The following is a 25,309-nucleotide window of genomic DNA, read 5'->3' on the forward strand; positions in this document are numbered from 1 at the left end:
TTTTTTACAAATAAAATCATTTACATATCCAGTTCATACCTGCTCTGTATTTGTAATAACTTGAGTCTAAATTGGGCCATTCTTTTTGGGTATTTTACTAAGGTTTTTTTGTCAGTGATTGGATAATTCCCTTGTGTGAAGAGGGTTAAAAACACAGATTTCAGAAGAGAATTAGAGGACCACAGAACAACTCAACAAAGTTTGACAATTTGAGATAAGAGAAAGTGTGACAAGACGCATGGAAATCATGAACAACACAGGGAGAAAGTTGTAAAAAATATCTTTAAGTCCATAGTTTTATGAGATGGAATATTGAACCTGTTCATCAAATAGTTGTTCATTAACTCTGCTAAGAAACTGCACATTTTTGTTTGAGCAACCAGAGTTAGTTGTAGTTTAAGGAGGAAAAAGAAAAGAGTCCTTTGTAGGGAATATTTTTAACAGGGGTGACTGAACAATATCATAGAGGTTGGAACTGTGCTACCCACTGTGAATGCCTCTGTAAGGCATGTTTTGCTGGGTGCCTGGAGGGGGCATGTGCCACGTGGGTGATGCTCCTGCCTGGCTTGTGGTGAGAGCTAATCTCATTGAAAATAGAAATGTTTTCTGCCGAGGGAAGGAGGGAGGGTGTTAGAGAAGTGATGCAAGTGGCCCCCAGGAGTCAGTCATCCATGTGCACAAGGAGAGATAGCCTAATCTTGTCACAAACACAGGGGGGTAAAAATGAAAGTCCCAACATATCAGTGGCAAATACTTCTGCTCACGGAGATGATTTGTAAAATCACGGTGGCGCAGCGTGGAAATTTGAGAAATTTTTAGTTTCTCCTCCTCATAGGCTTTTTTTGCTGTTGATATACATAATTCACTTATGCATAGATTTACAGCGGTGTGTGTTGTTTAATGTATTATATCATTACCCTTGAAATTACTTTTCAGTCAAGCTTGCTACTTCGAGCCTAATAAGAATCCCATCATTTGTCATGCGCTATTTTTTTTTCTCTCTGTTCTCCATTTTAAATATTAAAATGTTAAATGCTTTGCAGATGGTGTTTATCAATAACTCTTCGGTCTCCCCTGTAGCCTGTTTTCAATAAAGAATTTAGTTCCCTGGAAGATATAAAAGAATTTCTTTTTATTGAGGCTGTGATTATCTCAAGGTTGTTGAAGGAGAACCTGCTGATTTTTTTTTCCTTTTCCTGCTCCCCTCCCATCGACTTCACAACTGTGCCAGTCAAGTGTCCTTGTCACCTTTGTGTCTCAGGTATACTTCAGTCAACATGCAGTTCTGCATGCTGTGGTGGTGGTAAAAGAGTGATATTCTCTTAGGTCTTGTAAAAGTGACAAAGTGGCAGGAATGATGTTTTTAAAGCCAAATCAGAAGGCTTTCTAAAGTGGGGAAACAATAGGCCACAACGCACACTTAAAGGGCTCTGCTTCAATCCAAAAAAACACTTGACAGGTCCAGGTTTCACTCAAACAGCTTTGGGTGCAGAAGAAGGTCACGCAGAATACATTCAGTGCAGCATATATTAAGGTTTAAAGAAAAGACAAACACTATTTTTTTTTTTTAATTCTGGAATCAGAATTGTGGCTCAAAAATTGTTTGATTTAATTGGCCAATGTTTTCGTTACTTCAGCCATCCTATGCTCAAAACCTACTGTTAAGTTATTTACTGAATAACATAATTTACATTTCTGCTTAATTAACCTATAGATATATAAAAACCATTTGCCTTTCAAGCATAAACCCACTTAGCAGACATCTAATCAAGGCAAAAACCTATTAAAATGCTATTAATTACACATTTCTTTGTATTGTTAGTGATTAAAATAGTTCCTGCCAAATAAAGTGTGGCTTTTGAAAGGTTCGTTGCTCTCAATCATGAATCTTATGATTGTAATTTAAATGTATTTTTTTGTTTTGTTTTTTTATTATCAGATGTGCCTAAATTAATTAACCTAAATGACAGATATATTTAGATCCCGACCCTTTTTTTTTCCATTTTGATGGCTCCTGCTCCATGGTAATTTTAATTTGTGATAAAGCAGATAACACTGCAATTGTTGCCAGTAGCAGCTATAAGAGTCAGTCATATAAAAATATAATTAAAACTATTGCGTATTAGAAAATTACTGCCTCTGGTGATTTGTAATTTTTTGGCTCATTAACTCTTAAATGCAGCTCTTCTCTTACAGTCAGTTCTAACTTTTTATATTTTTAACAGATTTTAAGAGATTATAAGATCATTTATTTTATAATAGTGAAAGAAATTCATTTGTTGCTGGCTGCTTTTATTCACACAACACTATGATAAAATAACATTACATGAAGAAAATAACACGCACACGAAGCAGCAGACATGCAGCCCGTCTTGCAGAGGTGCAAAAAAATTAAATATTAATAAAAAACAGCGAGTTGACATATGCTTGTCTAATTTTATTTTCTTGTTTTTAGTTTCACTTCTAAACTGTGGCTCCCAATGTGACTCATAGCTGTCATACAAGCTTGAAACTAATCATCTTGAGTTTAAACTAATGTAGTGTTGTAGTGTAGTGTAGTGTTATGAAGGAAGAACAAAGTGACTGTCACTGCCTACAACAATGTACAAATTCGAACATAGATGCTCCAACTATTCAATTTTGACTCAGAATTTGACTTCTCTGAGCTAGAAAATCAAAGGAAACTTGTCCCCTTCTGATTTAAATGCACTGGTTATTTCTATCGGTGTGTCAGAAAGTGAAAGATTAAAGGTCTACCAAGACATTTGTCTGTCCTTCTCTTTGCACATTTGCACTGTTTGCTGATAATCACGTCCATGTTTCATCATGTTTTAAAGCAGTAGAGTCTAGAATTCCGCTCTAGTTATTGCATGTGTGTTCATTAACCAGGCAGCCCTTGTAGCTTTTGATGTTAAAAGTTGTAGGAAAAAAAAGTTATGGGAAACACAATAATTAAAAGGATGGTGCTAGTAATATTATTTTTTATAAATTGAATAGAAAAAAACAAACAAACTCCATCTTCCTCTAACCTCAAAGATCCCCTTGGTGTTTCCAAATGGCTAATTGTGTACCACCCTCACACACACTCACACCCACACGTACACACACACCCACACACAGTAAAAAATGGAGCATGTGGTCTGGCAGCAAAAAGAGCTTTGAAATCCAGAAATAAATCTGAAATACTGCTGTAATATTTTGCAAGGAGCTTCTTCATTTGCAAGATGTGTAAATTATCCTCCAACTGTGCCATATTCATTATGATGGTGCATTTTAGCATTTTTATTTGGGTTAATCATGTAGTTGATAACTAGTAATAGTTAATAACAGTTTGTAAACTGTTACTGTTAAAGCAGGTATATCAAGCAGAATTACAATAATTTGCAGTGCCACTAGGACACAGTTTATGTTTTAAAAAGATAAAAAAAAATAATAATAATGTTGAACTTATTTATTTGCAATTTGCACAAATCTTAAATTTGACTCTACATAAAATTTTCTATTTGGTGTTAATTTTAATAACGTCTCCTATTTTTAAAAAGCTTATGTGACCTATTGCCAAATACAGAGTTGTGAGTGTTAAACTTTTATTTAAAATGTAATGTAATGGAAGTATATTGCTGAAAAAAGGGGAAAAAAATGAGTACAAGTACTTTAAAATCCTTTACTTGAGTAAAAATGATTGTTTACTTTCGTCCACAACATAATTTTGAGTCCAGAGTTCGAGTCTGTGGGTTTAAATGGAGACTAACATCAGTGTGGACTTGAGAGGTTTTATTAGCATGACAACTGCTTGGGGGAGGGGGAAATGTTTATCATTGTGGTATGTCATAATTGAATAAGCCTCTATCTTCTTCCTGAGGGCAGGAGGTCAAATGAATGATTGGCTCAATGTTATTGGTCTCTATTGACGCTGTGAGATTGTTGCAGGCAGAAAGAGGTGTGTTGCAACCAGCCCCCATATTTATCTTGGCATTCTTTATTTCACTTCATGTGTTGGTGTCACACTGGAAGAAGTCTAACATAAATAGGACCCGGATGCAGGAACACAAGTGACACCAGGCAGGGAGTTCAAAGAATTCCCCTGCTGAGACAGGTGCAATGATTTACACATGAGAAATGAGATGAGAAAACAAGACCGACATACAAACCAGTGAACAAACTGAAGATTAACAAGAAAACGAGACAATTAAAAGTTAGCATTCTGAGACAATGCTCATTGTCTTGCATACCAAAGTTAAAAAAAAAAAAACATCTCACACAATTTGTTACCAATAAAGCTATGTGATAGTTATCACTTTCAGCTACTACCACACAAATTTTCAGCTCAATATTTATAAAAATGACAGTTAGCTGTTAGTTGTGGCAACCATCTTGAATTGTTTGAATCCATATGCTCATCAGTTGTAGATGTATGACCAACAGTTACTTTCTGAGAGTTTCACTGAAATCAGTCTAATGGTTTGAGATATTTTGCTAACGGACAGACTGGGCTGATGCCAACAGTAGATGTAGGAGAACAAAACTAAACACACAAGCTGCACTCCATGTAAATCTTACTCTTACAATTTCTGTATATGATATTTTACCCAAATATGAATAAAGTTACAACTAGTAAATAATAACGACATTAATAAAGTTATAAACTATTTGCAGCAGAGCACATATGTATATTTACCAAAAATGCATACATTTAGAAATAGAAAGTGCATGGTTTGCTCTAGTTAGAATTCTACAAAAGTGCTACTCAAGAAAAAAATACTTTACCATCTTTTTTATCTTTTCTGTTTTGTAATTTTTTTGTTTAAAAAAAAAAATCGAAGGAACCCATTTTTTGAATTAAGATGAGCACACTTTGAAAGCATGAAAAGTAATATTTTTCTCTTATGGTCTTAAACAACACACTTTGGGTCAAAGTTTTTGTTTCAAGACTATAAATCAGTGCAAGATGGTGTTTAATTCAATATACGGACATCAGAGCAGTTTTTTATGGCCTCAAGTTGCATCAAGTTTTAACTGTTAAACTTATACTGATATCAACAAGTCTAATACTATTTATGATTCAATGAACTATGTCTGTTAATGTAGCTTGAAAGTTATATTTGCCCTGTTTAATTCTTGCAGGTGGCTGATCAGTTGAAGAGGAACTGCTGCGAGGATATATGGGTTAGGCTGAGACAGTCCCCAGCTCACACCTTTAGTCTTCAGCCTTCTGCACAGTAAGCAGCTTCAGTAAATCTCTGGAATCGGAAGGTCAGCAATTCTCACCGTAAGTATTATTCAGGTAATTTTTGACACAAGCCTGCCAGTCAGTACACAATCCACAAAATGGAGACTTGATTTTTTTCTATAATTTTGGTGAAATGCACTGGTTTTCTATGCTTTGTATGACAAGCATAGTTCCATACTTTCACATACTTTATCTTTATATTTGTGACCAGGTGAACTGAAAATGTCACCTGTCTGTAGGCGAGATGTATTAAGTAGCAAGTGACCACTCTGTCCTTGAAGTTTATGTGTTAGAAGCAAAAAAAATAATAATGGTCAAGTGTGTGGATTTGAGTGACTTTGGCAAGGGCAAAACTGTGATGCCTAGACAGTTGGTGCAAAGCATCCCTATAACTGTAGCTCTTCTGGGATATTTTCTGGTTGCTGTGCTCCAGACCTACCAAAAATGTGCCAAGGAAGGAAAATATGTGAATTAGATAGCATTTTTTTTTTTTTTTGCAGCAGGCACCACTTAAAAGAAAGACTTCTGTAGCTCACATTGCTAAGCCATAGATGGAGTTTCAGCATTGAGTATACATGTTTAACCCTCATTTAGTCGTGAATAGACTTGGCTAAAATTAGACCCAAGATTAGCCTGAGCAGTTTAGTTCTTATTACTTCATTTACATACCACAAAAACAACTTAATAGATGTAAGACACAGAATCTAAGTCTGTAATAATAACAACATCAAGCACCATCTGGGATTTTACCACTGATTGGAAAAAGGTTGAATCATCTAAGGACCTTTTTTACACACTTTTCAGTCACTGATATAGTGGTTATAACATCAGTGTGTCAAACCAACTTGATAACTTTGTTCCTCTGAGAGCTGTAAAAGGATACAATGATTAAAATGAAGATATAAAGATAAAGATATAAATTTCTATTGTATGTGAAATGAGCTACGATACAGGTAGTGTGCCTGAATAGTAGTGGTATGAGTGACATTTCCAACTTGAAATGCCACGCAGACAGATTGTACATGGTTTTATATTGTACCTGTGTGGTTGGTTAACTTACTAAATCTTCTCCTAGCTGCTAGCAGGTATAAATTTCCTGACATTTATGTCTATTGTTAGCTTTGTTGGATGTGAGAAACGCTTGCAATTGTGGTGATTTGGGTTTTTTCTGTGTTATGGTTTTTGTTTTTATTTAGTTTGTTGGTTTGCTTGGTTTCTTTCTTGTCTCTTGTTTCATGTTTCATTTGTTCCTCAGTCTCTCTCTTTATCTCTTTGCCACACCTACACCTGTCCCCACTTTGTAATCACGTCACCTGTCTCCATTTACCTAATTATCCTCAGTCTTTAAAACCCGGTCATTGCCTTCAACACTCTGCTGGTCCATTGTCTGTGTTAGTTGTCTATTGTTTGATGTAGTCTGTTTAGTTACCCTCGTGCTGTGTTCCTGGTTTCTGTCGGTTCCATGTTTGTATTTAAATTTAGGTTTTGTTTGTTTGCTGCCACGTCAGCATTTTTGTTTTTGTTTATTCTCTAGTTTAATGAATTAGTTTTCTTTTTCCCCTTACTATGAGTCTGCATTCTGGGTTCGCCTTAGTCTCCACCGTCCCTGACAGCAATCTTAATATCTTAAGATTTTTTCTTGTCAATTCTGGCTAAATGCAGATGTCCATTCAATGTCCACATCAGATTTTTTGCATGCACTGTGAAAAATTATTTTATGACCCTATAACTTATAGATCCAATTCAGTTTGGTTATAGACTAAATGTTCATAGACAATTTAGTTCCTCAAAAATGCTCACTGGATCTAACAGAAGTGTCAGGACATGCAGTGTCATTGTGCCCATGCTTATCTGTGGTTATTTCTAAAAACGTTTACAATCGATGTCAGCATTATAACTAAAACAGGCTAAAAGACCACTAAATAAACTGAGCAAATCTGATAAATAATGTTTTATTTTATATAATGTGGATCCCCAGTTCTGTGTAGGCTGGTTATCTGGGAAAGCCATGGCACCAACAGGAACAATGGAACAAAGCCAGCAGGAACAGTATGATGCTTCAGGCAATGTTCAGCAGAGAAAGCTTGGATCCTGTCATTTATGTCAATGTTATTTTGACACATAGCACTTACCTTAAACTTACTGCTGACCAAGTACAGTCCTTCAGGATGATTGTCCCCCACTGCAGTTGCCTCTTTCAGGAGGATAATGAGCCCTGTCATACTGCAAAAAATGTTTCAGGAATGTTTTGAGATGTTGACTTTGTCTACAAATTCTTCAAATCTCCATCCAGTTGAGCCTCCTCTGTGTGAAGTGCTGGACAGACAGCTCTAATTGAGTGAGTCTCCATCTCACAAGTTACAATACTTGTAGCCTCTGCTATGCCAAATACCACTGTGTACCTTTGGAAGTATTGCAGAGTCCATGGCTTCACAACTTCTGAAACGTTTGGCTGCAAAGTGTGATGTGATTTTAGGTAAGATCAGAATTATATGGCTTGCCGGTGAATAAGGCCTCTTTTAGACTGGATGACAACCTGCTATGACTTAAAAAAAAGTCTAAATGTGGATGGCTTTTGCAGGGTCTTGGTGAGGTTTTGTATTAGGCATGTCTTCAGACATGTATAAGGAAGTCAGTGGGATCCTCATTACATGTGATACAGCACAAAAGGTCAACAGTGGATATGAGCCTGCACAAAACTTCCATACCAACAATGTCATTTATCATCATAGTTTCAGCATATCAGGGTCCTGGGTAGAGCATGGGTCATTGTTCTGATACTGTTTCCATGATGCTTGGCCCATGAACACCAATATAGCTTTGTTGTCAACAATTTGAGGCAAGACTGACCACATTGGCCTCATGCCTAGGCATCAACTGTGGTTGTACAAAGTCATGGAACCAACCTGGCCCAGACTTTATACCTGTGACAGGAACAACCTGTTGATTTTCTTACATGTAACTTTATCCTGATGCATTCATAGGCAGGTTTATAGAGCATGGTAGGGGTGCAGGACAGTGTTTTTAAGGAAGAGGAAAATGGCTGGGAAAAACCTATTTGGTAAGTACAAATGATGCAGCAGTGCCATGATTGCCTTCACACTGAAGGTTTTCAGATTTTCCCATGATTCTACCATGTTCTGATAGGTTGTGGAAAGCGCAGCAGGGTTTTAATCTTGTGTGAACAGGGAGTTACCAGCTGTTAGCTTATTTTTGAAACGTCTCGTTTGTGTGTTGTACCTGAAAATTATACAAATCCTTTTTATAAGACTAGATTAATTTTGCCACCTTCTTCAGCAACCAGTTGGCGATACCGAATGTGTATTATGGCAATGCCCTAAAACCTAAGATCACCTTTTATTTGAGACAAAATAAGAACTGAGTATGCATGCTGAACGTAGCATAAATTACCTTAATTTTCTCTGGAATTGCTGTATTGTATTGTACATACATCTCTGTGCCCTTCAGCCAGCCTCACTTATTCCACATCAGAAAATGCTGCTAGTTGGTGAGGCACAAACTCTTCAGCTAACCCATGTCACAGAAACTACTGTTGCTTCCCCATTTTTTCAAAAACAAAACTGTTTCCCCAATTACATTTACATGCAACATAATGCATCTAAATGTAATTCTAATACATTTACATGCAGCATAGTCAAGATTATGTTCTTTGGGTCGATTAAAGGACCACATCTGTAAAGAATTAGGTTAAGGTGGAAAAGAAGCATATAACTAAACCACTGCTATGCATAGACAGTTTGGTTGGAACCACACAAAAAAAACTGCAGGAATATAAATAAACAAATTTTATTTTCAAGGTTTATCTGTTCACTTCAATTTAATGCTGCTGATTTTTAAACAATAAATCATACTCAAGTCACTGCATATGTTATATTACACAATCAAAAAATGGGTAGAAAATTACGGCTTTTCTTTTCCTGATGATTTCAATGTATTTATTTTTTACAGGAGCTCATAAGGCTTTCTCAAAAAATAGAAAGGGGTAACTGGGTGCAGTTTTGTTTTCTCTCTTTGTTGAATTGTTGCAAGTTAGGTGTAGAACAACTATTTTTGGAGGGGCAAATGACAACCCAAGAAATCAGTTTTCTGGTTTCAGCAATGTGATGAGTATTAGACCAGTAAAACCTCTTAACAACATTCAGATGAATTATTAATCAACTATAATTTGATTTTTACACCCACCAATTCACAGGCTGTGCTGTATTTTACTATGCGTAGACTTCAATTTCATGATGTAGTCTATTTTTAGCTCAGTGATTAAAGAAATAGTAAAGATCTATTAAAGTGCATACATTATGTAACACAAAATTTCTGAATGCGTTTTGTAGGACTTGTTATGTCTGATGATGTAAAATATGTATAATTAGTGCAAAATAAAATTAATCTAACTAAATGTACAAATCACATGATAAAGATGCTTCTATTTAAAAACAGAAATGCAAGTTTTGACGCTGCTATCCAAATAATATTAGATGTTGCTATAATAATTATTAACGTAGGCAATATATATATATATATATATATATATATATATATATATATATCAGTTTGAAGCAGATGTGGTGAAAGACCTACACAACATTATGGAAAAAAGCACCAGTTAAAGTTATAATTTTAAAGTAAACATGTTTATTGTGCAGAATAAGATTTCTTTTTTCATTCTGCTCATTAACACTTAAATTTGGGAACCTGATATTAGCTGGTTTATAGAGAGCCTGCAGTGTTATTTATAGCATGTTGTAAATGTTTAAAAATAGCGTTATCTTTAAAAGAGTGATGGTTTTTGCTTGTCTGGTAGCCAAGCTATGATGTCTCTCTTTTTGCTACCAAAAACACACAAACAAAAAAAAAATCTATTTACCAATTTCGGCTAATTCAAATAAATAAATGAAAGGGTAAGAGCTTAGAGCAGTTCCCCTTTTTCAGCTCTGTCCAGAATTAATTGACACCTTGCAGCAACAGGTTGGGGAGGGGGAGGACTACTCTGAACTACATAGAAATGGAGAAAACCCTGCACTATTTATGGAATCTCATTAAAAGGATCTTAAACTGTCGCACAAAGTATGCTAAAAAAGTTGTGGTTTTGATATTGTGACTTAATACAACAATAGTATGTGTACTTTGCAACCAACCCATCTTTACTTATAACCCTTGCACAGCAACCATAGCACTGTCATTATCATATCTATGGAGCAATACCTACATATGTAGTAATACATACAACTAGGACCTGTTTACAAATCTAATTTTAAAGTCATCATTAGTGTTTAAATATTATCTTTATACATTTATCTTCATTCACACCCTTTTTTATGATCTTTTCATATCTGGCGGCCATACTGGAAGCCCTGAAACATGGGTTTAGACATTAGACGAGAGTCGATGGATTCCCAGATTGTCATCATCAATCACAAACCATTGAAGGGAAAAGATAAAAGCTGAGATGAAAATGAGGTGCGATATTTAATACTATTAAAAAAAAAAACCCTGACACTTGGAGATTCAGCTGAATGTGAAAAACAGGTGAGTCACTTTTCCTCATTACCCTGCTTTCATCAGACTATTGTTTTATCGCACCTCATCCTGATGACTTTACAGCATATTAGTTCTGCTTCTGTTTCATTTGCTTCTTTTAGTTGACTGAAATGTAGTTTCTGACAGGCTCATGTTTGACCCCATCACTGTCAGAAGTAGAAGTAAACACTAAGGAGAAAAAACTGAGATCTATTGGGTTTGTGTACCCTTGTAATATGTTCAGTGGACTGTAACTATCTCCCCATGGACAAACAGACATCTCAAGCTTTTCAAGGGAGGAGCTCTAAAGGAAGCGCCGTTGCTTCAGCTCCTCCATGCCAATTGCTCAAAAATGGCCAATTTCCTCTCTAGGATGTGTGTTCTCACATTTTTATCATCCCCTGCTGTAGTTATCTAGTTGCACTTAGGGTCATCAGTCATCGATGCTGCGTTTAGAGGAAGCCAATGTGCAGTAAAACTGACGGACGGCCTTCCGCATGACTGAAGATGTATGAGACGTACAGGCGGGCTAGTGAGGCTTCTTTTTTATTGTATTTTCAACGTTGTCATAAGGTCCCAGAAGGAAAAATAGTATAGCTTACCATGCTCATGACTGAATAATGCATTATCAATGCACTGACTCAATCTTTAACTTGACTTTCTTATGGTCTTTGTTTGTTTTTGTCTGTTGTGAGTTTTATGTTGTGTTTAAAGTCACCAGAGACAAAAAAAAAGGGTTTTTGAAAGAGTTATTGCTAAGTCAGCACCTTGAGCGCTGCACTACCCTTTCCCACTGCAAGAAAGTGGGTTTACTTAACTTATTTATTTAGAGAGAGAGAGAGAGAGAGAGAGAGAGAGAGAGAGAGAGAGAGAGAGAGAGAGAGAGAGAAAAAACATTTCCGAGTGTTAGACACCCTCCACACAAGACACAGTATGCTCTTCCTGCAGGATAATAGAGCAGGAGATAAGGGCTCATATATCAATAGCACCCAAGTTCAGAGCTGGTTGATGGTAGTCTAAGGGATGCAGCTTGAATGCTGCATGTACCTGCAGACTGTCTCAAACTAACTTTAGCATTACATTTACTGATAAGTAAGCAGCAGTTTGAGGGGAAAGGTAATGAAATCCTGAGTTCAGAGTATAGACTCAGGTAGGAGGTGCACCAACTGAGGTCCTGAGTTTGACTCTTAGATGGGACCTTTTAGCATAGAGTCCCTTTGTTCTCCCCATGCATGTTTTCCGGTTTCCTCCACAAGTCAAACGTTCATTTTAGGCTTGTTGGCCATTCCAAATTGACACATGTGTGAGTGTGTGTGCATGCATCAGTGGTTGTCTCTAAGTGCCCTGTGATAGAGTGCAAGCCACTTGTTACTAATTACTGCTGAATTTAAACACCAGCTTCCCACAACACAGAAAAAAATGAAACCGGTATAGAAAATGGATTGATGGGTGAATGAGTAGGGATCAATGTGACAGAGTTTTTGCTGGGTGGGAGGAGCCATACCAAAATTAAAATTAACTATGGCTGCAAAACTTTGGAATGAACAGCTCACTTTGATAGGTGGCCATACACAAAAACGTTATTAAGTTTCTGTGTGCGGTTTTTTTTTTCTAATTGGGTGCACTGAGGTATCGCAACAGGGCACTTGTTCATAGCACACTAAACAATCTGTAAAAGCTTTGTAGTCACTCAGCTTGGTGAAACACAGCACAGCTCTGCCATCACGTAATGCAGACACATAAATAGGTTTAGAAGTGACAGAAAAAAAGAAGCTCAACACAAAACATCAAAATACACCAAACTGCACTTTACAATGGTTGCTTTTATAATACTGTGTTGCCTCAGAGAGGCTGGGTGAGCTGCAAAGGCTGCTGGGAAGCCTCGGGACACAAACGTATGGACTTTTCCTAGTTATGTGTTCAGATGATTTGTTCTTATCAGCTGTCCTGTTCAGGTGTTGCTCTGACATTTCTGTTCTGTATGCATTATTGTTACCCTTAAAACTGACACCATAAGTACAATGTTGGATGTGGAGTATAAAAGGGAGACAGCACTTCATGGTGGTGGTGGAGAAAATACTGAAGATTAAAGGAGTTATTTGTACGATACTTGTCTGCAGTGTGGACCGTTTCTAACATTAACAATTAGCAAATTCTGACAATATGTTATTTTTAATGGAAAAATATGATTCTGTACTGCTATTTTCAAAGCTCGGTAAGGATCTATGACAGTAAAACATTGATACTCATCAAACTAGATATTTTAGTGGCGATTGTGACAATACAACTGTTTTATTTGAGAAATATGACACTATTTTTACATTTTATTATGTTAAGGATAATCTACCCTAATCGTAAATGTGATACTTTGAAGTAGACACTTCAATTTTTTTGTGCCAGTAAAAAATTTGTAATGGATAAAGTACTAAACCTGATTTTTTTTTTTTAAGAGTAGCTTCTACCCCTTTGTTTGAAGTGTGGCCGTGAAAAATCTCTTTTAGAAGAGCTTGATATAGTAGCTCCATTCCTCGCTCTTCCCATGCGTCGCAAAAAGAAATGGGACATCTCACCACATGGCATGAATGCACAGAATGTAGGAGTAGTGAGCGGGAATGAAATGGGATTGCAGGAATCATAGCAATTGTTTTTTTTTTTCCTCTTATAAACCACAGACAAATGCCATTAATTTTAATATCAGTTTCAGTTTTACTTTTATTCTTTTACATCAAGGTAAAACGAGTCAAAAGCTCTTTTCCATTTCCGTAAGACAGGAGATTACATTCTGCTGTGCAGGATAACTGCTACGTACCACATCAAAAAAGGGATTCATCATTTGCATAAGAACAATGAAAGGACACCTCTCAGCGAGCTCTTATGAGAAATGTTCCTGTTCGATTTTACACTCCACCATGCATACAAAGCTCCTATAACTTGACCTTTGAATTATGAATATTCTCCGCTGCATCCATGTCAGAAAGACAGGGGAAGAATGTAAAGTAAAACATTCTAAGACATACTAAAGTGTTGTTTAGCTGATGTCTGTGAATCACTGCCACTAACTTTTTCTTTCCGTTTTAAAACGAAAAGCAAAGTTTGAACCGATTTACGTGGTAAAGCATGCCATTAGTTTATTGCAGGGCAACTTTATTTTGCGCTCAGCAGTATGTTTGTTAAAAAATGTAGCCTCTTACTTTTAATCACAGTGGTTGCATTTAAACAGGCTGCTCTGTCAAATTCACGAATGCAGTATTTATCAGTACATATCATGAGACAATATGCCTCTATTTGCCTGTTCTGGAAATTATAAGCTGATTTAAAAAAAAACAACGAACAAAAGAAAAAACAGTTGACTTAGGCAGTATATTTTGCCTTTTGTTTTTTCCCTGACATCTACAAAATAATCACTTTGTCTTGCCTTGGAGCAGTGTGTCATTCCTTGTCTCATTAAAAACAATTTCATCTCATATTCTAATTCTACCAAAGGATATGTTCACACCTACCTTTTGAAATCAGATAAACTGCAATTTCTGTTTGTGTTTCTAAAAGAATCTGTGCAAACTCTATTTAGGCTGTCAGAACAAAAGACTTGACAACATAAACCAGGCTGAAATGATGGTAAAAGCTGTTTCTGACTAATAGCAATTTTGACAGTACTTTCAAAATCTCTGTGCGACATGAATTTTGAAGCACTTTGACAATGAATAAAAGCCAGAAACAAAACTGTTCTGTTGGTATTTCTAGCTCTAGGTCCCCTGCACTGTCTAGTAAAAAAGTGCATTTATTAAAGATAAGCTATATTGCACTGGTTTAAATGGCAATTAAGTATTTAAACTCTGTAATTTACTTAGTTGAAATGAAACCTTTTATTAGTGTAAACCAAGCAGCAGCTTTTCTGCCTTGATGCAGTTTACACATATTTTTATTGAGGCTTCATGCATACATTTAGATAAAAAAAACCACCTTTTGTTTTGTAAAGTATTGTCAGGGCAAAGAGCATCTGATTCCCAGACACCAGTTCTGTTTGTGAGCTCTTATGGGAGCTGGCCGTGGCTGTGTCTCAGGAGAAGAAACAGAAGAAGACAATTGCAATCTGCTGCAATGCTGCTTTCACAAAAATAAGACAAGCATGTCAGGAAAGGTGTAAATCATGGTTTTTTCCAGTGATAAGTGTTAGACATTGTTGTATTCACAAACAAAATGTCAAAAAGTGCATAAGACCATGTTGTTTACACTAAGAATGCAAAACTTTGTAAAAACCTTTTAACAGATGCTTCACATCCAGAGGTTACCAAACTGAACTCAGAGTTTCTAATTTAACTATCTTGGGACAAAATCCACCCAAACCCCACTCCAACTTTATTGCCCTCAGTTCAATTTCCCCGACCTGCAGCCTCACTGAGGTTCGACCTGTCCCATGGGGAGGGAGGATATAGCGTATATCTGGTGGTCCAGAATGTGGGTATGTATTAAGTGAAAAGCCCAAGTAAAGCCAAAAATGTCACTTCTTGACTTAGAAATGCCATCCTGTACATAATTCCTCTCTAATACATTGACATGCTGTCCTTGTGTTATAAGGAGTGCCTCTGAACTTTCTTTTATGACATATAGCTCACTCTGAGAAAACATTGTATTTCTTTTCTTCTGTAACTTTTATTTTTTGCATCAGGTTGTCTGTTAATAATTTATTTACTTGAACTATTTGGGGAAAACTTCCAGTAACATCAGTAAACAGTTACAGCAGCTAACCAAACTAAGAATTGTACTAGCGTTTTTCTGCGAGCACAATTCTCAGTACTGTTATCTTGTATGATTTCTCTGAAGATAAAAATGTAAATAAAAAGTTCATTCGACTGTGAATAATTCTGAGATAATTATTTGACTTTGGGCTGCAGTTTATAATATTATTTTTAGTGGTAGAATGACATCTGGCTGAAGGTTATGGTGTTACAAAATTTTTTGGTTTGGGATTTTAAAATAATAATCCTAATAATAATAAGAATCTTCTTTGTCTTCTGATGAGTATTTGCAACCATTTTTGTTATTTTTCCTTTTCTTTTTTGGTGTGTCTGTTTGTGTATTGAGTTGACTTGATAAATAGTGAGGCATGTTTGTTTGTCAGAAGTACAGCTCTGCCGTGTCTGGGTTTTATCAAATGTTGTAAACACAAGAAATGTAAGCATGTTAGCAAAGGCACCATGTCCCTGCCCTTGAACAGACCCAGGAAAACACACACACACACAAGATGTTACAGTTACAAATAAACACATTTTCATTCATGACACTGCCTTCAAGCGTTGAATATGCCAGGTCACCATTCTTCATTTCTGACTGAATATTCCAGCAGCTGAGCTTCACCGTCTTCTAAAAGCCTTTATTGAACAGATACAACAAGAACATCCAATGCCCTTCTTTCTGGCAGCAGTGACAGAGACAACAGGTCAAAGAAGACATCATGTAATAAAATTATTTCACAGATTGCAAATAGAATTGAAATTTAAATCACATTTATAAAATGCAACAGATTCGTACTTCTTCAGTGACTACACTTTTGGCAGCCTGTTTTAGTATCTTCTCTATCTCCTCTTACTTTCATTTATTTATGTTTTACATGCAAGAGCAGCTGATTGATTTCTTTTTTTTTCCAAAATCCATTTGAAGTCCAAAATAAAACCCTAAATCTCAGACAAGGAAGAGGCACAATGTGTAGAGTTAGATAAAAACAAACAACAATAAAAGTATTTCCCTTTTATTATCATTAGGAACATGAGGTTACTGGCAAATGAAATGTATGACTTTGTAGTGCTGACAAGGACACAACACAAACAGCGTTTTGAATTCCATTGAGACATGGCTGCAGAAACGCATTCGAAAACACCTTTTTACCCAGACTATATGGGCAGATTGAGCAGCAGAATCAGACAGCTCTCTTTTAGCTTCTTAAGCTCTGCTGCAATAAGAACCAGTGCAGAAGGTCATCCCTGCCCACTGCTATAGCCTTACACAACAACTCTTTATAATCACTGTTTGTTGTATCTTCTTTTTTCAGATGTAAACATATTTTCCATGTATTATAGATTGCAACCATATAATTTTATGTCGGGGAACAAAAGACTGTTTTATTCAAATGCACTCTAGTTTAAAAAGCCAGACACAGACGTTTTCTTGTTAACACAATTTGAAGTACATCCCTGCAACATCCACATAAGGTTGATGAAGGATGCAGTCGCTTTACATGTAGTCACGATAAAATAGCACCCGGTACATTTAGATGAGGTGTTAAACTAGCTCAACAATGGCTGAAAAGCCAATCAAGGCCAAACACTTGGATATTCTTGAGTGAGTCTTGTCTTTACTGATACCTGAAACGAAAGAGGTACCATCTTAATGTCTCGCTTGGGCTGGTAGCTTTGAGGTGGCAGAATGACTAATTTATTATTGATTTAAGCAGCATTTATTCTGCTCTGCAGAAATCAACATGACAACAACAACACAGCAAATTTCAACAGATTCTTCCAAACTGAGCTGAAATTTACCAGCTGCACATGTGATTTTGTAGCCTACGGGCTACCAAATGCAAAGGATAGGTGCTTACAACCATTAGTTATAAAAAAATATGTTACTCTTTCAGTATTTTCAAAGAAAGAAAAGAAGGCCTGCAGTTGTTTTTATTGACCACTGGTTCAACCTACCCAACCTGGCAAACTTCTAAAAAAGTGTCAACATTAATTTAGAAATATCTGGAACATAAACAACTGCTTAGGCTTGCTAACATTATTTAAGTAAAAAGTAACTCAAAAAATAGAATAATTAGCATTCACCCTCAGATGCTTTGCACAGTGTAAGTCAGCAATTCAAATTTTTCAATAAGTGCTACAGATAAAATGTTGAAAATTGGTGAGTCCTAGCCTTGTCTAAGGCCCTGTCTATAGTACTCCAGATATCTTTTTTTAATGGACATTTTTTATGCATTTCTACTTCTCATTCATATGCAAAACTGAGATTTCTAAAAACTGTCTTCATGTCTTTGTGTAGACTTGACAAACCTAGATTTTGAGAAACAATAATGTAACAACCTGTTTTGTGCATGCCCATCGATGCTTTGTATTCTTTGCATGCACTGGAAACCTCAAGATGTAGTCTAAATTCTGAAACAAAACTGCATTTGTCTTTGTGTTTCTCTGTGGCACTTGCATAACATGAGTGATACATTTACTCATACAATGAAACCAAGAAAGATGTAAAACTAATCATTATTCTTTTAAAGGTTTTGAAGAGAAAAAAGCGAGCACAGATACAATGGAAGTCAATGAGAGTTTGAATGTGCACACTTGGCGGGGTGGTGAGAAAACCATTAGTCTTAAAGCAGTGAAAGAAATAATAGATGAATGAAGACAAAACTGCCTATCCTTTGATTTATAAAATGTATTAATAAGTTTAAGTTTGTGAGAAGAATAGTTTTTAGAATAGTTTAGAATAGTTTTTACAAAAACTGGAGGCTTTAGACAAAAATTTAACCTCTCGTGGTAAAACCTTAAACAACAATTGTATAGAAAATGTGAAAAATATCAAAATGCCAGTTTAGACATGCAAAGTCCAACTCAAAGACCTGCTTAGATGTTGAATGATGGGTCTACTGCGAAGCATGCTTTAGTGGAGAGCTCCTACGAAGGCTGGGTTTTCTCACTTTCTCACTTTTTGTCAAATGTTATTGTTGTGTATGTAATACCAAAAACCAAAATCAAATGGCACATTTTGATCTATTTTTCTGTAAAGTTTTTCCAAAACAGCAGGAGTAGCAAACTCAAAAAATGTAATGTAAATGGAACATTCCGTTCTTTTTTTTTTTTTTTTTTTACATATTTTGTCGGGGTTGCGGGGAGCTAATGCCTTTCGTCAGCACTCACTGGGCGAAAGGCATGGTACACCCTGGACAGGTCGGAAGATTAAATTAAAGACCACGGACAAATAGTAATAAGGCTGCTTCAAAGCATAAGAATTGAAGCTTCCTTGATTTTAGGTCTCTCAAAGGCAAAACAGCTTTAATATATCTAAAATGTTAGGTAATTAAAATCACAAAATCTACCATCATGTACTGTTTACATTTTAAAAGAACCAAATGTTTCTTTTGAGCATCTAGTGAAAAAGAGGAGAGGATTATTAGTGAAGGAACGGTTCACATTACCCAAGAGTCTGATTTTGTTGGGAGTCCTTTCTTCTCGTAGAACTGAAAATCAGTTTGCCTGTCAGCTTGACCCACTTTTTGACAGAGAAAATAAAAAGAGAAGAAAAATATCACCCCCTTGCAAAGTATTTTCTAGTCATGTCAATATTGCAGCTGGCTTTTTTTTTCTTTCCCCTAATGGGGAGGCAAAATAGGTCTGGGTTCCATGAAATGAAAAAGTGGGTTTGTGAAAGATTTCCTCTAATCTTTGCTGCAAAGTGCAAAAATAAGAATCCAAGGTCAGCTTTCAAAAGGATGCAGAAGCTATGCATCTATCATATCAGGGATTTACAGGTGCAGATTTGTGCTAAGTTTTCTGCTGCTGTAATAGCTCCCAGCAAACACTCATGACTGCACATGTATAAGTTATATTTGCTGTAGAAGCACAAACCTAGAACTGCTTTGAAGTGTATGTTTTGTGTTGTCAGTGTGAAAAGTGACATTCAAATGGTAGGAAAAAATATATTTTTTCCCAATTTTTTGTTGATTGTAGACAGTTGAGAGTTCTTTTTGTGTATCTTGAAAATGTAAAATGTAGCACTTAGGAAAAGTCAGGCATGATGATGGGGTGTACACTGCTGAACACAGGTACCTGTTGTTCCGAGATGCTTAATCTAAATATGTTATTTATCCTTACCTTTGTCCTAAGAAGTTATCACAGAAACAAAAAATCTCATCGAGATTATACAAAACCTGTATAATCATTAGCTCTCATTCTAACTAGTGATGGGCATTTTGGCTCCCAAAAGAGATGGCTCTTTGGGATTTGTTTGGGAGCTGTTGGGGAGCTGAAAGTTTTGTCTCTTTCAGATCCCAAATGGCTCCTCAAAAGCAGTAGTAGGATATGAGTTGTTTGAGAGCTAAATGAAGCGGGCTCTTTGGGAGCCGTTTGGGACCTTAAGGACCCAGCTCTTTCAGCTCCCAAAAGGCTCTTTACAAACAGAACTAAGCAAGGAGTCATTTGAGTGATGAAAGAGTCATTTCATTTTGGTGAGCTGAGCCAAATGATCCGGATCCCAGAAAAGAGCTGTATTTCCCATCACTAATTCCCATCCATCTGGAGAAGGTATTCAAATATGTGTTGGAAAACATCACGTATTCAAATACGTAATGTTTTCCAACAATTTGTTATTGCTGTGTACATGTACATGCATTATTATTTTCCTTGTTATTGGGAGTGATATTAAAGTTTTCCAGGAAATTAATCTTTAATACTTATGATGCATGCTTTAATGGTCCCCTAAATGGGGAATCAATAGTCATTAATCTTAAATATGGAATGGCTCTAGTAATTATTTCCACATGGACCTCATTCCGAAGAACTGACAGCAGAACATCAATGTGTTTTCCTTAATTAATGGAAAGTCATTCCTGACTCTGTGTCTGACTGTTTATTGCAGTTTTTAATATCTTGTGGCATCTCAGGCTCATTTTTAAAGACAAAAGTACATTTTCAGTTACAGAGAGTTAAAATAATTTAGGTTTTAAAGATCTTTACCTTCCTAAACTAATGTTGGATTTGAGAATGAGCGACAACTTCTCACTGTAAAGCTTTTGTCTTAGCTCCTATATGCTTCAGTGGTGAGACTTGGCTTTAAAAGTGATTGCAAAGGATCACTGCATGAAGGTCATTGCCCCTTATACTACTGGGCACATCACGCAACTACAGATTATACTACCAGTATCCAAGGATGGCTGCAATGGTTTGGAGCTGATTCTATGTCGAAAACTGATGCTTTTAACATGATGAGGAATATCTGGATGGAGTACAATGCATAGGGCAAGTGAGCATCATCATACAAAAGCTTTGAAGTCAAGAAAAAAGTTTTATGAAACATTATGAGTTTGTGTGAATATGACTGTTGTGCCTTTTGTATGTTCTTACAATAGGTAAAAGAGTTCACTTCAGAGGCGCATTGCAGAAAAAAATCTTCCCCTGACATATTTCCCGAAAGGGCTGAATTTCTTGGACGTTTTTAGTTCACGGCTCTTCTTTTTTTAGTAATCCTGATGTGAGCCTCTTTTCATTTAGCGTTGTTTATAAGCCCTTTGTGATAAATGGGTTTTCATCAAGTTCATTTTATTTTTGGCATTTGGTTGATGCGTTTATCTGGTTTGATTTACTATAATTGGGTGTGCCGAATTTTAGCACCTCGCTCAAGGTCTATGACACTTGTTCTGGGGCGTAGCAGCCGAAGGACAAACGAGCCGTTGTCAGTTTGATCAAGCTTATTAACCTGTGGCTATAGGTGGATATCTGTTTATAGGTCACCTGAATGGGAAGTGAGTCATTGTCTCAATTGTGTGAGTTGATTTAAAGTCTTCAAATTACTATCCACAAACAAAAGGTTTTTTTTTTTTTTCTCTAAAATGAGAATAAACTTTACAAAAAGTGAGATATTTTTCTCCCTTTCCCCTCATTTTGTTTAAATACATATAACCTTCTGAAATCTTTTAGGCATTATTTAATTTTTTTTTCCCTTGTTTTTTTCTTATTTCTTGGTTGGCTCATTCAACTAAATTGTGCTGTTCTGACAAACTCACACCTTCCACTAAATATAAGTAGGAAAAAACTGTATATTTCCTTTTCTGAGATGTATAGATTATGACTGCCCACCACACATAATGAAGTCTTCAGCCAGTTTTATTTTAGCAGTGTTAACAAGCCTGACTTTTAACAGAACATGCTTCACTGTCAAGAATATCATTTGAACCCTAGATGAATATGAGGATGTTTGACTTTGTTTTACTGTGCTTATATTTTAACTATTTTATCACTGCTTTTATATTTGACCTCCTCTACTTTATGATTGTATTTTATTATATGATTGTGTACAGCACTTTGGCCCGGTGGGTGTGTAGAGTGCTTTATAAATAAAGTTGGTATGGTATGATTGGGATAAAAAGGAGACAAAAATAAAAAAAACAATATTGCAACATTCCGTTTCATCATCTGACAGACTGAAACAATGTTTTTGTTTGATTTCGACATAAATTAATAGACAGTATAACTTATTGGAACTCCTTTTTTGGCTAACTATGAACAAATATCTTGGCTTAAGAAAAAATAACAGTTTTTTATTTTTTTTTCTGGTTATTGTTGGTTATAATTCTTTGAGTTAAGATAAAAAAGAAAGAAGAAAATAGGGCAAAACAGCATCCTTTGAAGAAATGTATATCACTCATCAACTTCCACCCCAAAGTTGGAATCAAAACTCTTGTGTACCTTGTTAGTGCGGGGGATGTTTTGGGGATGGCTCTCAGTTACTACCACACCAAGTTTTACCTCAGTATATGTAAAACATTGAGTTGTAGCTATTTTTGTGTTTGCTAAGATGTATTATCTGTGGTGACAATCTTGAATCAAGTTGATTCCAAAAGTTAATCATTTATAGACGTAGATCAAATGATTACTTACTGAGAGATTCAAAAAACATAATGAGATATTTTGCTAACAGACAAAATTGCAAAGTTTTAAATAAAAATCTAGCATGATTTGGTCATGGGGATTTGTGTGATGGGGAAGATTCTCACCTACTACCACAAGACATTGTAGCTTAATACCTGTAAGACTGACTGAATAATAGCCATTTTTGTGTTTGCTAAGGTTTGATTATGTGTGGCAACCATGTCGTTTGAAGAGAATCACCACACAGAGGCTCCACTGAAAATCACATTTAAAGCTGTTGAGCATCACTTATAGATACTGGTTCTTACTTTTCCAAGAGCATGGCAATAACATCTTTTTTACTTTTTTCATCATTTGATAACAGACAGAAATGTAGTAATCCTAATGGTCACATTTATGATTCTATAAAACCAATATTAGAAACGGAACACTGCTCTATTTTGCTTTCATATGATAATTAGATGTTAAACTGGTCACATGCTGTTTACATGTGTGACACAGTGTTTTGTGTGTGGGGGGGTGGCTTGTCTGTGTGTGGGGGTGAATGCCAAGGGTTGACAGCAGTATGTGGAGAATATTTCTGCCAGAAACACAATAACAGTGTTAGTACCTGATCATTTTTGATCAACAACAGTTTCCTTGTTCTGTGCAGTTTGGAAGTAATGATGCTTCATATGAACCTTTATCAGATTTAAAAAATGTGTTATTGTGTGTTATTTTTGAAAATAGCATTACTTGGCTCATAACGTCTATGGTTACTACTGAAAAAACCTGAGTTTTCTCTCAAAGTGGTTTTCCCAATAAAGCATTAGTTACCATGAACGTGAACATAGACAAAAACTATCCCATTTGTGTGACTGATGAAATCTTTGTTGCCTTTATTGGATACATTACCGTGAGCTGTAAGGAAAGTGCATCTGCCGTGTCTGTTCAGACTAAACCATGCAGAAATTACAGTTGTCTGAAAATAAATGTATAAACAAATTTGTTGATACTTTTTGTTACCTCTTCAAAGTATTGCATTTATATATATGTATATATATATATATATATATATGTAAAATTCTATTTTGTAGATCAATTGTTGAAGGGTGGCATGGTGGTGCAGTCATTGGAGAAGTTGTCTCACAGTAAGAATGTTGTAGATTTGCCAACTTGCCTTTCTGGGTGGAGTTTGCATCTGCTCCTCGCGGATGGATGGGTTCTCTCTGGATACTCTGGTGTCCTCCCACAGACCAAAAACATGCATGTTAGATTAATTGGTAAATCTTAAATCTCACTAGGTGTGACTGAGAGTGTGAATGGTTGTTTGTCTCATTTGTCTCTATGTGGCCCTGTGATGGACCTGCAACCTGTCCAGGCCTCTTGCACAGTGACAGCTGGAGATAGACACCAGCTCTCCCACAATTCAACATGGACAAGCGAGTAAAGAAAATGGATGGATGGAAATTGTCTTAGGGTGGCCAAGACACAGCATAAACCAAATCCACCTTCTCCAGGTCTCAAGCATCTGCAAAGACATAAGAATTGGTATTTTATGTGTTTTATCAAGGCATATTCATAAGAATTGTTTCAAGCTCAATAAAAGGGGTTTAGTATATTTCAATCTGGACAGAGGTCAAAACGATAAACAAATCCATCCATCCATGTTTTTCTGCTTATTTGTTGTTGGGTCACTCAGGCAACAGGTCCAGGAGGCAAACCCAGACATACCTCATCACTCTCTCCAGCTCCACCTAGTGTTCCATGATGTTTTCAAGCCCATCTGTGAAATCTGGATTTGACCCAAGGTCTCCTCCCAGTGGGATGTGCCCAGAAAACCTCTAGAAGGTGCCCAGTAGGCCCCCTGATCAAGTGACTCTTTTCAGTGAGGAGCAGCAACAGCTCTACCCCAGCTCAAACAACTCCCACCCCCCTCTGGATGACAGAGCTTCTCAGCTTATCTCTAAGGCTGAGCCTGGCTGCTTTACAGGGAAAACAAATTTCATTGCTTGCATCCAGAATCTTGATCCTTTGTAATGATCCATACCATATGACCATAGGTGAAGGTTGAAACATAGATGGACCAGTAAATTGAGAGCTCCTTCTTCAACACAACAAACCGGAAAACAACCTCATTACTGCAGATGAGCTCCCAATCTGTTGGTCCATCTACTGCTCCATCCTACCACAACTCAGGAACAAGACACCCAAGTACCTGAGCTCCTCCTCTTGAGGCAAAGACTTATCCCAGATCCAGAGGGAGCATTCCATTACCCCTTTATGTAGTTCAAACAAAACCAAATTATACAAACCTTACAAATGATTCAAAATGAATCAAACAGAATGCAAAGGCTTACCACATCTCTTAAATAAACTGGGGGAAAGCCAAAGAAATGAAAGGCCATCCCTACACCTTTAAATCAGAGAATATTATAGACTGTGTGGGACTGGTTGGGATAAAAAAGACAAATCTGCTATTAAGAAGTGCCTTTGTTTTACAAAATGTATCAAGAGGTTTTTTTATTTATGATAAATAAATGGAGGTTGTGGCTCTGTGATAGAATAATTTAGTTTATTTTTTTTAAATCATGCATTGGTTGATCATCAGTGCTGCAAACATGCCAGAGTGTCCCTGGACAAGACACTGCACCCTCCCATTTCCACTGATAATATTATTAGTGTACAAGTGAGAATTAATAGTGCTGCATGCATGAAGTGAAATATAAAACAGAAAGTGTAATATAAGTGTTTGGGTGAATAAAAAAATATAGTAAAGCACTTTTTAAAACCTGAAATAGTCTAAAAAGGCAATAGATAAGTAAGGCACATCATAAGTTTTCTCAAATATGTTGGTTTTGGCAATAACTTGACATTTTATCCAAATTACTTTTTAGGACCAAACCACCTTTTATTTTTTTTTACATGCAGTTGG

The 25,309-nt window shown here is 36.3% G+C and overlaps 1 protein-coding gene across 1 annotated transcript in view; it reads left to right on the forward strand.

Moving 5' to 3' along the window:
- The window catches only part of lingo1a (leucine rich repeat and Ig domain containing 1a), a 165,293-nt gene that overhangs the window by 72,351 nt on the left and 67,633 nt on the right, over positions 1-25,309 (forward strand). The window contains exon 2 of the mRNA XM_017430011.3: positions 5,125-5,269. The gene's annotated coding sequence lies outside the window, so the exon portion shown is untranslated. The remainder of the gene's footprint in view (positions 1-5,124; positions 5,270-25,309) is intronic.

Source organism: Kryptolebias marmoratus, linkage group LG11, assembly GCF_001649575.2.
Source record: "Kryptolebias marmoratus isolate JLee-2015 linkage group LG11, ASM164957v2, whole genome shotgun sequence".
In the NCBI taxonomy this organism is placed as follows: Eukaryota; Metazoa; Chordata; class Actinopteri; order Cyprinodontiformes; family Rivulidae; genus Kryptolebias; species Kryptolebias marmoratus.